Source organism: Hippopotamus amphibius, chromosome 9 (assembly GCF_030028045.1).
Source record: "Hippopotamus amphibius kiboko isolate mHipAmp2 chromosome 9, mHipAmp2.hap2, whole genome shotgun sequence".
Classification (NCBI taxonomy): domain Eukaryota; kingdom Metazoa; phylum Chordata; class Mammalia; order Artiodactyla; family Hippopotamidae; genus Hippopotamus; species Hippopotamus amphibius.
The window spans coordinates 136,223,367-136,240,486 of NC_080194.1; the positions used below are offsets into that span (position 1 = coordinate 136,223,367).

The window sequence follows — 17,120 nt, forward strand, 5'->3', positions numbered from 1 at the left end:
ATCAATTCCTCTTGTATTTTTGCCTCCCCTAAGAGAATATAAACTCCATGGGGACAGGCGTCATCTGTTGTGGTCGCTGTTGCGTCCCCACACCCAGAATGGTGCCCGGCACACATCAGTAAACATCTGCTGCGTGAATGGACGCAGGAATGGGAAGGAAGGAAGCCTTCGTTCGCAAGTCAAAGAGAAACTCTTGTTCAGCTGAAGTTGCTGGAAGCTCTTTATATACGAAGGGCCATTCTGAGTAGAACAAGGTCTTAAAGAAGACACAGGAAGAAGATGAGTCTGATATTCTAGAGAACTTCCGCGCTCACTCCAGCCTCCACGCTGCAAACAGGGGCATCCAGCTCACCTGTACACACACGCAGAGGACAAAAGCCTGTGCTCGACTCGGACTGGGTTCATAGTCTAGCTCAGTGCTGCCCAACAGAATTACATTTCAAACCTGTTATGTCATTTTGAATTTTCTAGTAGCCACAGTTTAAAAGTTTTGTTAAAGGAATTCCCTGGCGGTCCAGTGGTTAGGACTTCGCACTTTCACTGCTGAGGGTGTGAGGACTAAGATCCCACAAGCATAGGAGTTTGGGATTAACAGATACACTACTATATATAAAACATATCAAAAACAAGGACCTACTGTATAGCACAGGGAACTGTATATTGAATATCTTATAATAACCTATAAAAGAATCTGAAAAAATATATATACATGTGTGGGTATATATATATATATATATATATATATATATATATATATATAAAACTGTCACTTTGCTGTACACCTGAATCTAACACAATGTTGTAAATCAACTATACTTCAATTTTTTTTAAAGGTGAAATTTTAACGTTTTATTTGGCTTAATATATCCAAGACATTATATAATTTTCAACATATAATCAACTTTTCAAAAATATTAATGAGATATTACATTCTTTTTTCTATATACTAAGTCTTTAAACCGCTATGCATATTTTATGACAGTTTCAGTTCGGACATTAAATTTTTAATAGTTAAAAGTGAAACAGAATCCCACTGAAACAATCAAATTGTTTTCACAGAAAAATAAACTGCTTCAGTTTTTAATTAAATGTCAATTAGTTAAAGTTGAATAAAATTTAGAATTCACTCCCTTCTTGGCACCGGGCACATTTGCAGCGCTCAGTAACCACGTGAGACTAGTGGCCCCCGTTTTGGACAGCGAGGCCCCACAGTGTAAACCCTTGTAGGCGATGTGACCTTGCCCATGTTACTGAAGCTCTCTGAACCTCCTTCCATCACGTACAGAACAGGCGATGATAATACTAGCTATTTTGTGGGTTAAATGAAGTCATGGGTGAAAAGTAACTGGTCCACAGTAAACGCTTTATAAATTGTAGCTATTGTTACTCCCCGGCTGCTTGTCTTTCTACGGGAGGAGCCCCTGGTTAGAAAGAAGGAGACTGAACTGACATTTAGGGAACACCTATGGGGTGCCAGCCCTGAGCTGCAGGACTTTCACAATGGGAGGAGTCACCTCCATCTTGCCTGCCCTCCTGAACTCCCCAGGCTACTGGATGAAGGTTGCCTCCCTGCTGGCGTGGGGGACGGGGAAGCTACCTAAGAGAAACCCTGGGAAATACAGCGGAGCATTTCAGTTACCATCAAAGACAGCTGTCTGGGATGCTGTCTGCTGGCCTTCCTGCCATTTTTTCCCTCTGTCCCTCTCTCCCCACCTTCCTCTCTCTCTCTCCCTCCCCATCTCCTGCCCTCCCTCCCCCTCTGCCCTGAGATCCTAGAGCTGCTTCCCCAGTCTGTTTAAATGGCCCCTTATCTCATCGATTTTTCAACACAGTGTTTTTCTCCCCACAGAGAACAGGGGATAGCAAATCGTGACTCAAATCCACTCTTAAAGGGGGAGGGCCCCCTCTCGCAGCCCCTCCCAGTCTAGACTCAAGCTTTTTGAGACATGAATAATTAGAGAAACCCAAGCCATGGAACTCCCAGAAAAATCCAGCTGATTTCTTCATCCTCCAAGATGTTCCTGCAGAAGGTGGGGACAGAGCTCCTGCCTCAACCAAAGATCCTGGCAGAAAGAGCTTGGATGTTGGCGTCTGAAAGACTGGATTCCCCCCTCTTAACCTCATGGCCTTGGACAAGATGTTTAATTGCTCTGAGTCCAGTTTCTTCATTTGTAAAATAAATACAGTGATCCCCTCCTGAGAGGCCACCATAAGGATTAACGAAGGCATCCTCGGCCCCATGCCTGTGTATAGTCCGTGCTCAATAAGTGGTGGTTATTGTCACTCGGCTGTCACCTCCTTGAGGGCAAGAACCATGGCTAGGCATAGCTCATTCACAGCTCCATCCCCAATACCAGAGCAGCATAGTACATGCTGCACAGTATTGTATTTATAAAAATATGTACTTTAATATAATGACACTGAGCCCCCTCCAGACCAGGGAACACGTGCGTGTTACTTCCAGAGCACCTGGGCCGGGATGCGGGTGAGGCAGTGAGGTGCTCTCCTTGGGTGCAGACTGTCAGGGGGCACCAAAAAACCCAGTCATTGAGATAAATAATATTTTGGTGCAATATTCTAAAAAATCAAAAGGAATACAAAAATATCCAGGAAGAGCAAAAAAAATCAAAGTTTAAAAAAAAAGACAAGGCCAGTATTACCAATTTTTCCTTTTGCCTCCAGCTCCACACGGCACTGCCAGGCATGGTCTAAGGGCTTTTCAAATATTAACCCGTTCCGTCCTTATAATAACCCTGTGAATAACACTGCAAATACGAATCATTCAGTCCTTATGATAACCCCGTGAGGTCACGTCTATCGTTCAGATGAGGAAAAGGGGGCTCTGAGAAGCGATGAATTTGCCCCAGGTAATTCAGCTCCGAAGTGGCAGAGCTGGGACTTGAACCCAGGCACTCTAAACTGAGAGACCCAGTTCCTACCCCATCCCGTGCCTGTGTATGACACAGCTCTGCCCACTGCGTCCTATATCATGTGAGCATGTGCTCTGGCCACAGCTTTGGGGGCTGAGCAGGGCCCTCATCCTGCCATTTGAATCAAAGATATGTACCACGCCTGCAGGCGGGTTCTGCAGACACAGAAATAACTTTACAAAACCATGCTGTCCTTACAAGGGCGGGTCCCTTACACCCCGAGTGCAGGGCTCATGCCAGCTGCTCTTCGGGGCCTGGACAAGGGCTCCATGAGGCTGGAAGAGGGCCTGACTGAATCGACTTTAGCCAGGAGGTCACTGGAAACGCAGAGGCGTTTCCTGCCTCCCATCCTGTGACACCTTTGAGAGATGAGTAAGCACTTGTTAGCTGGAGAATACAAAGCAGCCATGTCCCCATGTGACACACAGAAGAAACGCGGCTAAAAGTGATTTTTACCAAAGGCACGTAACTCAAGGGGTAAAGGCCACTCAGTGTTCACTTTTGGGTCTTCGTGGGTGAGCAGATGGCCCTGAACTCTCCCCTCAAGATCCTTCATGAGCAGCATGAGATGATGGTGATGAGCATGTCAGAAACTCAGCACTTTCTAAGCCGGGTGACCTTGGGCAAGGCACCTAGTCCCTGGCCTCAGTTTCTTCATCAGTAAATGTGCACAGTGACGCCAACCCCACAGCTGTAACAAATGGATACAAAGTACCCAGTGTAGCGCCAGGCATGTAGAAAACACTCAGTACGTGGTAACTACCGTCATTATTTTCAAAAACGGATTACAATGTCCACTGCCAAATGTAACCTACGATTACAAAACAATGCAGCACCTCAGTCCCTGATGAGAAACGATCCATTAAATGGCCTGTTTGAGGAAATGAAGCGGTAAGTTCATTGAAAAACTAAAGCACAAAGACATCGTGGGACTTCCCGGCAGTCCAGCGGTTAGGACTCTGCGTTTCCACTGCAAGGGGCACGGGTTCGCTCCCTGGTCGGGGAACTAAGATCCCACATGCCACGAAGAGGCAAAAAAAAAAAAAAAAAAAAATAGGGACTTCCCTGGTAGCAAAGTGGTTAAGAATCCGCCTCACAATGCAGGGAACACGGGTTCTATCCTTGGTCTGGGAATATACCATGTGCCACGGAGCAACTAAGCCCATGTGCCACAACTACTGAGCCCATGTGCCGCAACTACCGAAGCCTGTGTGCCTAGAGCCCGTGCTCCACAACAAGAGAAGCCACTACAATGAGAAGCCCGCTCACCACGATGACGAGTAGCCCCCGCTCACAGCAACTAGAGAAAGCCCTCGTGCAGCAACGAAGACCCAATGCAGCATAAATAAATTAATTTAATTAAATAAATCTTTAAAAAATAAAAAATAAATAAATCGCAAAGACATAGTTACCTCCAAAGTCAGAAAAGCTCATCGATTCCACCCCCAGGGATTCTGTTTTCATTGGTCTTTAGGGTCTTGGCATCATTACTTAGTAAAGTCTTCCCAAGTAACTCCGTGGGCAGTCAGGGGCGACAACCACCAAGAAGCTGGGAGGGGAGGAGTTAATTTGGGGAGGGGGTTCCATGGAGAGGGGGTTCTGGTAGGCGGGAGCGTGGCTGGCAATGATCTGGTAGTAGATCCACCAATGTTTACTGGACTCATCATTCATTCACGATACCTTCACATTTTATGTGCTTTCTATACAAATGCTGTATTTCATAGTCTTGACTTTTTATTATGGAGAATTTAAAACATACACTAAGCAAACACATGTATATAATGTGTCTTTCTGTGCCACCACTCAGGTTCCCAAATCAGCGACCATGGCCAGTCCTGCACCATCCACTCCCAGGCTCTGCATGCACCAGTATTTTGAAACAAATACCAGACATGAAATCATTTCATCTGTAAGTATTTCCCTGTGTAACTCTAAAAGATAAGAGCTCTTTTTTCATACAACCAACTACCATTATCATACCTTACAAATTCATCATTCCTTATTGTCCTCAAATATCCGATAAATATTCAGATTGTCTCATGAATCTCACACTTTTTTTAAAACTTTTTTTCAAGATCTAAAGACAGTCTGCCTCTTGCTTATGGGCTGATTCGTCTTCCAGGTCTCATATCTCAGTGCTTCTCATACTTTAACATGCACGTGAATTTCCTGGGTATCTTGTTAAAATGCACTTTCTAATTGAGTAGGTTTAGGGCAGGGCCTGACATTCTCCATTTCCGACATAGTCCCAGCAAGTCATCTGATGCCGCTGGTCCGTGGACCACTCCTTAAGTAGCAAAGTTCTATTTCACAATAAAAGGAAATATTTTTTAAAGTCATGTTGACATCTTTGGGCCGACCCAGTGATCTGGCAGACAAATCACTGCTGGCTGAGAAGGACCGTCACCTTCCCATGAAATGCAATTGATAATCACACCTGCTGTGGGTGTTTAAATGCCAAAGGCAACACCTAAGCTTCTAGAATCGGTACCTGACACCCTGCCCATCCAGGGTTCATCCTGCCAGGGTCTGACCCTCCTGAAACCAGAAGCCACCTTGTCACAACCCTCAGAAGCTCTGGAAGTACATTGATTTGTTCAGTTTCTGGTAGGCAGGCAGAAATGCAAACTGCAGAAATAAGGCAGTTACCTTTTCTCACAGTTATAGGTTTAATTAAAAAGCCCTGCACTGCCAGATTCTAAGCGTCCTCCGCTGATCTGCGAGACCTATTGATTGCTCAGCCCTCCCGCAAGATTCAGTGGCCAGAAGACTTTATCTTCCTTTAATCAGAACTGCTTCCCTCACATCCAGTTCTGATAGGGCTGCTGGCTCCTCCTCACCTGCTCGCATCGCCCGGCACTCAGCCAGCCCCGAGTACAGGGGGCTGCGCCAGCGCCCGCCTCGGCAGTGCGGCGAGCCAGGAGGTCTGTGCCCCAGGGAACCGCCAGTATCCTCAGCATCATGATGGCCAACGTGTACCGCGTGCCAGGCCCCGTGCCAGCTCCTACTTCAAACGCATCCTCTCCTCTGACACATTAATGTAATTAACTGTTCTGTAGGTTATGATTTCCTGATTGCCTGGTCTCATGTTGCCCGCACCAGGCATTTGTTCTCTGCCGTTTCGCCTGCTCTGTTTTCATCACAGCCCTTATTGTTATCTGAAACCATATATATTTCTTTGCCTACCTGGTCATTGTCTATGCCCGCAGATGGTAAATTCCATAAGGGCAGGAATTTTTCAGTATAGAGTCCCCGGCACCTAAAACTGCCTAAGCACATAGAAAGTTCTCAATAAATATTGAGAAGGTTCATCTATGTTGTCACATATTGCAAATTTTCCTTTTTTTAAGGCTGAATATTATCCCATTGTATGCACTATATACCACATTTTCTTTATCGACTCATCTGTGGATGGACACCGAGGTTGTTTTTCTTGGCTATTGAGGATAATTCTACAATGATCATGGGAGTGCAAATACCTCTTCAAAATCTTGATTTTTGATTCTCTTGAATAAATACCCAAAGATAGGACTGCTGGATCATATAGTGGTTCTATTTTTAGGTTTCTGAAGAACCTCTACACTGCTATTTTCCACATCAGCTGTACTGTTTTGCATTCTTACCAATAATGTGCAAGATTCCAACTTCTCCACCTGCTTGTCAAGATTTGTCATCTTCTTGTCAAAAGGGTAGATCTCAGGTTAAATGTTCTCACCACAATCAAATAAAATTTTAAATAAATAAATGTGTGCCAAATTTGATTTATCACGTTTATTCCTCCCAGCAGCCCTATGAGCTCACTAGTCTTATACCCATTTTACAGGTGAGGAAACTGAGGTGCAGGTAGGAAAAGCAATTCACACAAGTGTCCCACACAGGAAGGTGTGGAGCAGGGGTTGAAACCCGAGTCTATCTAACTCCAGCAAGGGCTCTTAACCTGGGGTCCATGAGCAAGTAACCTGGAGTCAGTGAACTTGGATGGGAAAAGACATTACCTCTTAATTTTCCAAACATCTCACTGAAATGTTGCATTTCCTTCCAATATGAGTGTCGGCAACAAACTGCAGTAGTGTCTGCGGCCCCCATGACTTTGTCACCAATTAGAATCAGAGATATTTTAATGTCCCATTACATTTGTTGCAGATATCTTAGAACATCATTTACAATCATCACTTGCTTGAAATGACAGTCACAGTGATGCAGCCCACCCATCACCAGCTCTCATGTGGTATGTTAACAAAGAAGCATGGCTTGGCTCTGTAACAGTCTAACTGTATTTCAGTATAATTGGTTGCCTGAAATAAGCAGACAAGTACTGCATGATCAACTTATATCTTATATGTAGAATCTCAAAAAAAAAAAAAAAGAAAGAAAGAAAGAAAGAAAGAAAAAAAACCATTTCAAACTCATAGAAACAGAGAGTAGAAAAGGGACTTCCAGGGGCTGGGGGTGGGAAAAATAGGGAGAGGTTGGGCAGAGGGTATAAACTTTCACTTATAGGATGAATAAGTTCTGAGGATCTAATGTATAACATGGTAACTATAGTTGATAACATGGTATTATAAAACTGAAACGTGCTAAGAAGTAGAAATTAAATGTTTGCACCAAAAAACATTTTTAAAAAAAAGGTAACTGTGAGGTGATGGTTAATTAACTTGATGGTAGGACTCCTTTCACAATGTATATGTATATCGTGTATCAAATCATCACACTGTACATGCAAAATTTTACAATTTGTCAGCTAAACCTCAATAAAGTTGAATATATATATATATATATATATATATATATATGTGTATGGTTGCCTTTGTAATCCTATGGATTCTATATTAAAAAACACTACTCTGAGGGGGCTTCCCTGGTGGCACAGTGGTTAAGGATCCGCCTGCCAATGCAGTGGACATGGGTTTGATCCCTGGGCCGGGAAGATCCCACATGCCACAGAGCAACTAAGCCCAAGAGCCACAACCTCTGAGCGCATGTGACACAACTACTGAAGCCCGCAACACCTAGAGCCCGCACTCTGCAACAAGAGAAGCACCACCATGAGACGCCCGCGCACCACAATGAAGAGCAGTCCCCACTTGTCACAACTAGAGAAAGGCCATACACAGCAATGAAGACCCAACACAGGCAGTAAATAAATAAATATTAAAAAACAAAAACAAAAAAACACTCCTCTGAGATGGAGCCGAGGCACAAAAAAGATTAAGAACCAGGCTCTCAAGCCTGTGCTCTGACCACCTGCTTGAGCATCAGAAGGAACCCTACCCAGTCCTGCAGCTCTCCTCCCTTCAAGGGTGGGGACACCAAGGTGGGAAAGTGACTGGGAAGACACACATGAAGGTAGAGACTTAGTCTCAGCTAGAATCCGGGTTTTCCCATTCCCAGCCCAGCACCTTTGCAGCTGTACCATACTGCCACCTAAGGACTCAGAGCATTTCAAACCTGCCGCAGCCCAGCAGTCTGGGCTGTAGCCAAGGGATGGGCCACCCAAAGGCCGTTGAACAGTGGCTGAGGGCTCAGTTCACTGTGCTGCAGTGATTCGTTCATGCAAAACAGTCATTATTCTCTCACACACTGCCCTGCTGGTGAGGATGCAAATGAGGTCAGACACCTTGAAAAGCAACTGGGCGGTGCCTAGTAAAAATGGGGCTGTGCATCCATTCAACAGTGATTCCACCACCTCCACCCACACTGTACACCCCAGAAGAGTGGGTCTCAACCCTGGGTGCACACTCAAACCACCTGGAAGCTTCTACAACCACTATTGCTTACTTCCAGATCAGTCAATTGAAATCTTTTAAGATTTCAGAAAATCTTAAAATCTTGAGAAATGAATGAAGAATCTCTGGGAGTGGGACATTGGTGTGATTGTAAAAACTTCCAGGTGGTTTTATCTGCAGCCATGTTGAGAACCTCTGGCCTCAGGAATCTCTGAATGTAGACCCATATGGTAAGGCCCACATGGTAAGCTGACTGGAGTGCCCCTTACAGTGGCAAGGATGTAGACGCAATGCAAATGTCCATCAACACAGGAATAGCATGACAAACGAAATGATGAAACACTGTACAGAAGCTAAGAGAAAATAACTAGACCCACACGTATTAACAAGGGTTGGTCGCAGAAACACATTGTCAGGAGAAAAAAATCAAGCTGAAAAATATACAATATAGCATAGTACATTGTTGGGTTTTTAAAACAATACTAAAAATGCATACGGATGTATGTGAAAGTATTCTGAGGTCCTTAAGTATACATACCATGTTCATATCAGTGAGGGCTGGGAATTAGGGACAGGGGCTAAAGGGATTTTAGTTTTGTATTCTTTTTTAAGGAGGAGAATATACTTATATTTTGCACAAGTAATTTTAATTGATTCTAAAAATTAGTATATTTTAAAATATTCCAGTGCCTCCTATGTATTGTACTAGAAGTGGGAGAAATGAACCTGAATAAGGGACTTCACAGCAGATAGTCCAGAGATAAAAGACAAAACAGCTAGAAGACAATGTTTTCATCCTGTGACAGCAGAAGAGCTGTGGAGGATGGGAGGAATCGCTCCTCACTGTCCTGGTTAGTACTTGCTGTGTAACAAATCATCCCAAGGGTTAGTAGCATAAAATAGCCATTTTATTATGTTCATGGGCTCCTTGGGTCAGGAATTCAGACAGGGTAACAGCGGGGATGCTCCATGATGTCTGGAGCTCCAGCTGAGAAACCTAAAGGGTTAGGGGTGACTAGGTGGCCGTCTGGAATCACCTGGAGGCAGCCTCATTCACATGTGGTGGTTGATGCTGGTGCTCTGCCAGAACCTCCACTGTGCTATTGTCCAGAACATCTATAGGGGCCTCTCCATAAAGTCTCTCCATGGGGGCTAACCTGGGCTTCCTTCACAGGCTGGGATTGGGCCCCAAAAACAGAGTGGGTGGTGATTTTATGCTGTAGCCTCAGGAGTCACATAGCATCACTTCTGTTGCACTCCTGCTCCATTCCGTGGATGGAAGCAGTCACAAAGCTAATGCCCAAATTTAAGTGGATGACACACAAGTCCCAGCCCTCAATGGGAGGAGTGTCAAGGTCAACTTGTAAGAAGAGCATGTGGAATGAGAGATATTGTTGCCACCATCTTTGGAAGATGCAGTCTGCTACACTTATCCTGAACAAAATAATACCCAAGCTGAGGCCTAAAGGACAACTAAGAGTTGGCCTGGAAAAGGACAAGATCATTCCATTCCAAGGAAACAACAAGGTCAAAGTCCTAGTGTAAAAAATGAGGGCACAGGCACATAGCATGCTTAGGAAACTAGTCATGAGTTGGGCTGGAGGAAGCGGTGAAAGATGAGGCTGAGAAGTACACAGGGGCCAGACAGTATGGGATTTCTTAGGCCACATTAAGGATTTTGGTCTTGATGCTTAAGGCTATGGGGGCCACCTCTTGCGTGGATGATGAAGAAGGGGAATAAGAGAGGAAGCAGAGAGGCCAGTGAGGCAGCCACTGTGGTCACCAGGGAGAGGTGACAGTGACAGTAGAGGTAGAGAGAAGTGGACAGAGCCAACAGATGCTTTGAAGGCAAAATTGATAGATTTGGTGATGGATTCTATGTGAGGAGTAAAGAGTTCAAGAACATGTCCCTTCAGTGAGGCAGCTTCTAGCTCTATGGGGCCCAGGCTTAGTGGACTAATTCCAGGTCTGCATCTCTCCATATTTTCCCTGGTCTGGCACCCTTTGGATCAAGAAAACTCTGGCTAAAGAAGGAGTCTTCCAGTAACAAGATCCTGAGGTTCAGCATATCTCAGATCAAAGACCAAAATGATCCTCTTGGGGGACTTCCCAGTGGTCCAATGAGTAGGACTCAGCGCTTTCACTGCCATGGCCTCAGGTTTAATCCCTGGTCAGGGAACTAAACTGCTGCGTAGCACAGGCCAAAAAAAAAAGAGAGAGAGAAAAAGAAAGATCCTCTTGGTTCACCACATTCAAGCTCCTTGTGCCCCAAAACTCATTATCCTACCACGGCACCTGGTGACAATTAGTGGGAAACTGGGAAACTGTAAAGACAGCTCCTGACTGGACGTAATTTCCTTGACCTGGAGCATCATGAATCAATTACTCTGAGTAACAACTTTAATGCCTTGACACCCCACCCGCTAAGAAGGCTCATCCTCCTCTCCACACATCTTTCTTTCTTCCCAATGAATAAATCGTGAGCTGTTTGTTTACAGGGACCAGGATGTTTTCATTCGTGATTAAAGAAGCAGGCCTGCTTACCCCCTCAGCAGTGAGTCACAGGGGATTGTGGACAGGGATGGGATGGGGTTGAGATGAAGGGTCCCAACCCCTACCCCAGGTATGGGTCCCAGACTCTGCCCAAGGAGTGGAGTGTCCTGCCCTAGGTCCTGGGGACCCACAAAGCCCGACGCCCTCAGAACAGAGCTTCCAGGTATCAGCCACACTACACACATTGCTTCAGCCCACAGGTCCAAGGCATGAACCCTCAGCCACGATTCCTTCATTCAAGAACAGATACTGAGGATCTGCTCCATGCCAGGCACTGTTCCAGAATCCCCCACCCTCATGGAACTTAATTCATGTGGAAAGAGATACACAAGAAATAAAAATACATAGTATGGGGGACTTCCCTGATGGTCCAGTGGTTAGGACTTGGTGCTTCCACTGCCAGGGCCCAGGTTCAATCCCTGGTTGGGGAACTAATATCCCGCAAACCGCAGTATAGCCAAAAAAAAAAAAAAATCATACAGTATGAAGATGGCGAGATGTCCTGTGGGGAAAGAGAAGGAGCATTGCAAATTTAAACAGTGTCTTCAGGGACTGTCTTGTTGAGAAGGTAACCTTTGAGAAAGCCTGAGGAAGCAAGGGGGGAAGCCATGAGGATGTGGGTGGGGAGCAATCTAGGCAGAGGAGAGAGCACAGCGCGTGTAAGTGTCCTGGGGCAGGAGGGGCCTGGAACGCTGGAGCAACACCAGGGGCCAGTGCAGCTGGGGAGGAGGGAGGGAGGGGACAGTAATAGGTGGTGAGGGCAGAGAGGTGATGGGGAGCCAGAGGACAGGGGGCCTTTCAGGCCAGTGGGAAGACACGGTTTTGACTCTGAAGGAGATGGAAAGTCACTGGCAGTTTAAAAGATCACTCTAGGGACTTACCTGGTGGCACAGTGGTTGGGAGTCTGCCTGCCAATGCAGGGGACATGGGTTCAAGCCCTGGTGCAGGAAGATCCCACGCGCCGCAGAGCAACTAAGCCCGTGTGCCACAACTACTGAAGCCCGCGTGCCTAGAGCCCGTGCTCTGCAACAAGAGAAGCCACCACAATGAGAAGCCTGAGCACCACAACGAAGAGTAGCCCCTGCTTGCACAACTAGAGAAAGCCCGCGCACAGCGCAGCCATAAATGAATTAATTAATTACTTTTAAAGAAAGAGCACTCTAGTTGCTGCTGATGGTGGTGATGACAATAGTGATGATGGCTGTGATGGACCTTCTTGCTGTGTTGGAGTTTTGGTTTTCTTCTGGCATCTAATCTCTTCCTCTTGTACCCTGGTGGCTCCTGAGGGAGGGCCCCATTTTGAATAGCTTTGGGCTCTGACCTGCTTCAACTGAATTTCAAGACCTTTTTCTGGAGCATATCACACTTATATGGTGACTTCCAACCCCACTCTGCAGATCGCTGCTTCCTTTGCAAATTGTGGATTCATCTCTAAAATAATAAATAAATAAATAAAATTTTTTAAAAAATGATTCGGAAAAAGACACATACATCTTTGAATAAAATAGATAACATGACTTTCACTCAACACTAAAAAAAAAAAAAAAAAGAAAGAAAGAAAAAACTTATCGCCTTCTAGTTTTCTGTTGAAATAGGAATTTGCTGGTACTTTCCAACTTCTAACCAAAATACGGAACTTTTTCTGGTCCCAGCTGAGCGCCACTTCCCTTCTGCCACCTACCCCTCCTGCCCCTTAGCCAGTCGATGCCCTAACCTGGGCCCTCTCATTGTCAGCTCCTACCTCCTCTAGTCTTAGGCCTGCATCGCAGTTTAGGGGTGTCCCCTGGCACTTCCTGACACCAAAACCCCATGGGATCCAGCACCAGATGCAGACCCACCCAAAAAGCTCCTCTCCCTATGCCCATTCCCCCACCCCCTCCTTCTAATAGGTGTGTGGGGCTGGATGAGTCACGTGCTGAGAAGAACCCAGCACCAGGTCAGATACAACCAGGTTTGAATCTCAGCTCTGATCCAAGTAGCTGTGTGGCCTCAGGCTAGTCACTTCACCTCTCTGACCCTGCCTTTTCAAACCACTGCTCTGCATTCACAGCTGGGTCTCCCATTTGATATTCCATTAGGCCATGAAAGACCTCCTCAGTGCCCCAAGTCAGACCACAAAATTCCTGAATTTCCCAGATTTCAGGTGGGGAGAAATGGTCTTTACCTGTTCACTCTGCCTTGTTGAAAGAGGGTTCCTAACAGGCTCCAGAACCTGCAGGCAGAGATCTTGTCACTTAACTGAGAAGAGAAGCAAAGCAATATTGTCGTTGGGATGCTCCGTCCAGAAGCCAGCCTGCCTCAGAGGCCTCTAAGAAAAGAAAATATACTTGTCTGAGGCCTTAGACCTCTCGTGTGTCCACAAAGGCACCTAATCCAGCCCACGTGGAGATAGGAAGGCCAGGAGGCCAGGAGCTGGCCAAGCAAAGGGGGAGGGGGCACACAGGCAAACCTGTGCTGAGGCTATAGATCAGAGGGCACGTGCCTCCTAAGAGATGGACCGATTCCCAAGGGTGCAGACATTTGCTGATTAGCGTGGTGGACTCTTGAATCTGCACCCCACCCTGGCCTCTCCCCTGGATGCCAGATCCAAGCCCATGGATGTTTAACTTGGCATGACAAACTCAAAGCAGTAAAGCCAACTTTTGTTTTTCTCCCCAAAGCTGTTCTTTCTCCCCAATTTTCCCACTTTCTCAGGCCAAACATCTGACTTCAGAGCCCATGCATTTAATCGCCCCATGTGAGTTCCCAGTGGGCTTGTTGCAACTGGCACCCCAGCTTCAGAGAATCCCGAGTCCTCCAGGGATGGGGCTGGGATAGTGGATGGAGAAGGGTGTGGTACACCTGGCGCCAACCAGCCAACGGGAGGAGGAGAGAGGTGGTGGGCAAAGCCTGAGCAGCAGGAGGACTGAGGGAGCCGGGCGTCTGAAATGCAATCCCTCCCAGGACGCCTTCCAGAAGCCTCCTTAGACTCAGCTAAACTCGCAGAGGCCTAGTGTGAGTTGTGCGCAATGAATTTTTGTGATTGCTGGTATTGTTAAAAGAAAATTTTTCTAAACATGTCACAAAGGATGTGATGTGCTGCAGGTCAGAGGCATCCCAGAAACAGAGCCCTTGGGGCAGAAAAGCCAGGGGTCAGCAGAAATCCTAGAGAGGCCTTGGGACCTCCTCAGAAATGGGACAGAGGCGGGGACAGAAGAAGGGACATTTGGGGAAATTTTGTAACGATCACAAGGTCTCAGATAACATCCAGTTTACATTAAGAAGCGGGCGCTTCCCTGGTGGCACAGTGGTTAAGACTCCACACTCCCAGTGCAGGGGGCTCAGGTTCAATCCCTGGTCAGGGAACTAGATCCCACATACATGCCACAACTGAGAGTTCACATGCACCACTAAGGAGCCTGCATGCCACAACTAAGAAACCTGTGAGACACAAATAAGGAGCCCACCTGCTGCAACTAAGACCCAGTGCAACCAAGTAAATAAATAAATAAATAAATAAAAAAGAAGTGAAGGGGCAGGATATAAGAACCATAAAAACAGGGTAATAATATTAGAAATGCTAGTAACAGGGGCACTACCGACAGGCCAAGTACTCTCTAATCAAAAAAATAAAAGCAACCTTGACACTCAATAAAAGGTGTACCAGGTACCAGTTATTCTCGTGTGTGTGTGTTTATATATGATACATATTAGTGCGTATGTACATGTAAATACATGTATACATGTGTATGAATATCAGCACACATGTATCTCAGCATGGATATGTATCTGTGTGCGTGTATGTGTGGGTATATGATATATATCAGTGTGTATGTACCAGTATATATACATATATATCAGTATGTGTGATACATATTAGTAGAGTAACATCTCCAACTTGTTTCCTTAGAAATGTTTTTTTTTTTTTTTTTGGCTGCACCACGCAGCTTGCAGGATCTTAGTTCCCTGACCAGGGATGGGTCCCAAGCCCCCTGCATTGGGAGTGTAGAGTCTTAACCACTGTGCCACCAAGGAAGCCCCAGAAACACTGTTTTATTGGCATATAGTTGATTTACAGTTGTGTCCCATTATGGTTCCCTGGGCTGTACAGTAGGAACTTGTTGTTTATTCATTCTGTATATAATAGTTTACATCTGCTAACCCTAAACTCCCATTCTACCCCTCCCCCACATCCCCTCCCCCTTGGCAACCACAAGTCTTCTCTCTATGTCTGTGAGTCTGTCCTCAGAAACACTTTTTTCACTGAAAACCTAAAATAGATACAAACCATCAAATTCAAACTTCTGAGGTTCATGACGTTTCTCACCAGCCTGGGGAATTCCTTCAATTTCCAGGCTTAACCAGACTTTGCAGAGGAACTAGCAGACGCCAGTGCTTCCCTCGGATAGAGAGAAGACATTGAGTCCCCACGTGGATGAACACAGGGTTCAGCAGTGTTTCCGTTCCTGTGGAGGGGGGTGGGGCAGAGGGAAAGGGAAGAAGCACAGACTGGGTGCCAGCACTTAAGCCTTCAGGTTCTTATCCCATTTTGCAGATGGGGAAACAAGCCCAGAAGGGGGTGCTATGTAATAGCTGTTGAAAACAAAGGATGGCTCTAAGTCAGGTGCAAGGTCAGTGAGCAGAGGAGCTGTCTGTGTCTGTCTGGCTCACTGCAGCATCTCCAGGGCCCAGCACAGGGGCTCAAAAACATTTACTGGACGGATGGGTGCACCTGCCTTCCAAACCTCAAACTAACTCTCTGTTGCTTCAGAGCGAGCGGTGCCCTCTTTCCTTCCTCCCCTCTCCTGCATCCTCCTTTCCCCATGACTAGTAAATGCTCTACCCCACCATCTCACACGCCCTCTCTCCAGGCGGCTCTTCGGACATTTCAGAACATCTGCAGTCATGTGCTGCCACCTACAGGGAGTATTATGGTACTGCAGAGAGGAGCCCTGTTTGACTCAGACCTCATATTATGCAGAAAGACAAACAAGTGTGAAAAGGCATTTGGCAAGGACTTGGTAAAGGCCACGGTAAATTGGGGGATGGTTTAGGTTTATAATCTTCTTTCAAAAGAGGATAACATTGGGATAATTCAGGTACACTGAGCCCAAGGATGTTAGGTCAGGTAGAGCATAAGAGTGCAGGGGTAGGGAATGACCAGGGGCAGGAAGGAGCTGTCTAGAAGTCGCTTATTTCACTTCAAAACAACCCTGTAACATGAGTGTCCAGTTAGCATTATTACTTTAAAAAAAAGAACAGGGGATCTGCAAAGGCAATTTGGAAAGTCCCAGAACCAAAGAGCTCAATCAACAGGCCTTAGGAAACAGGAACCAGAACAGCTCAGAAGATCCCAGCCAGAGGGACCCAGGAGCTCTCTCAAGGGTTCCAACCCCTGCCCCCTGCCGCAGAGGTGTCTCTACACAAGAGGCAAATCCCCGCAATGGAGTCTGTCTGGGCAGCCTGATGATGTGGTCACCCCGGAGGTGGGGTACAGGATTGGCAGGCAAAGTGTCAGATAAAAGTTATCGCCCCAAGGAAGGGATGCTGAACCCAAAAGCAACAGCCGTCCCCATTTCACAGGTGAGGAAACTGAGTCTCAGCTCTGATATGGCTGGTGGTGTGGGTGGGGTCTTTGTAGCTTGCAAGGAAGACAGACATTCTCAGGTTTCCTTACAAGATCGAGAAAACCAAAGTTTTAGCCACCCAACCATCCTCCTAGAAGCTGGAACAGCTTTGGGTTACAGCAGGAGCTCTGGTCACCTGAAAGCAGCTCTGTAAGTCAGGGGCACCCCAGCTCAGCACTCTGGGCTCCACTGTCACAGTGACTCAGCACCTCTGGGTCTCTGTCTGTCCCTCTGCTGCCCCCACTCTCCTCTCTGTCTCATTTCTGCTGACTCACAGTTCCTGTTCGTTCATGGCTCCTGCTCAC

The 17,120-nt window shown here is 46.3% G+C and overlaps 1 long non-coding RNA gene and 1 other non-coding gene across 5 annotated transcripts in view; one reads left to right on the forward strand and one right to left on the reverse strand.

Annotated features, from left to right (window-relative positions):
• The window catches only part of LOC130860370 (uncharacterized), a 213,390-nt gene extending 196,492 nt beyond the window's left edge, over positions 1-16,898 (reverse strand). For 3 of the 4 annotated variants that reach the window (XR_009055432.1, XR_009055429.1, XR_009055431.1), the window contains exons 1-4: positions 15,477-16,898; positions 13,374-13,517; positions 12,352-12,640; positions 12,091-12,232 (exon numbers count right to left, since the gene is read on the reverse strand). This is a non-coding gene — a long non-coding RNA (uncharacterized LOC130860370). The remainder of the gene's footprint in view (positions 1-12,090; positions 12,233-12,351; positions 12,641-13,373; positions 13,518-15,476) is intronic. The other variant, XR_009055430.1, reaches the window with a different exon arrangement.
• TRNAG-UCC (transfer RNA glycine (anticodon UCC)) lies at positions 11,569-11,640 on the forward strand. The gene has a single exon. It is a non-coding gene; the product is annotated as a tRNA-Gly (tRNA).
• Positions 16,899-17,120: the final 222 nt, after the last annotated feature.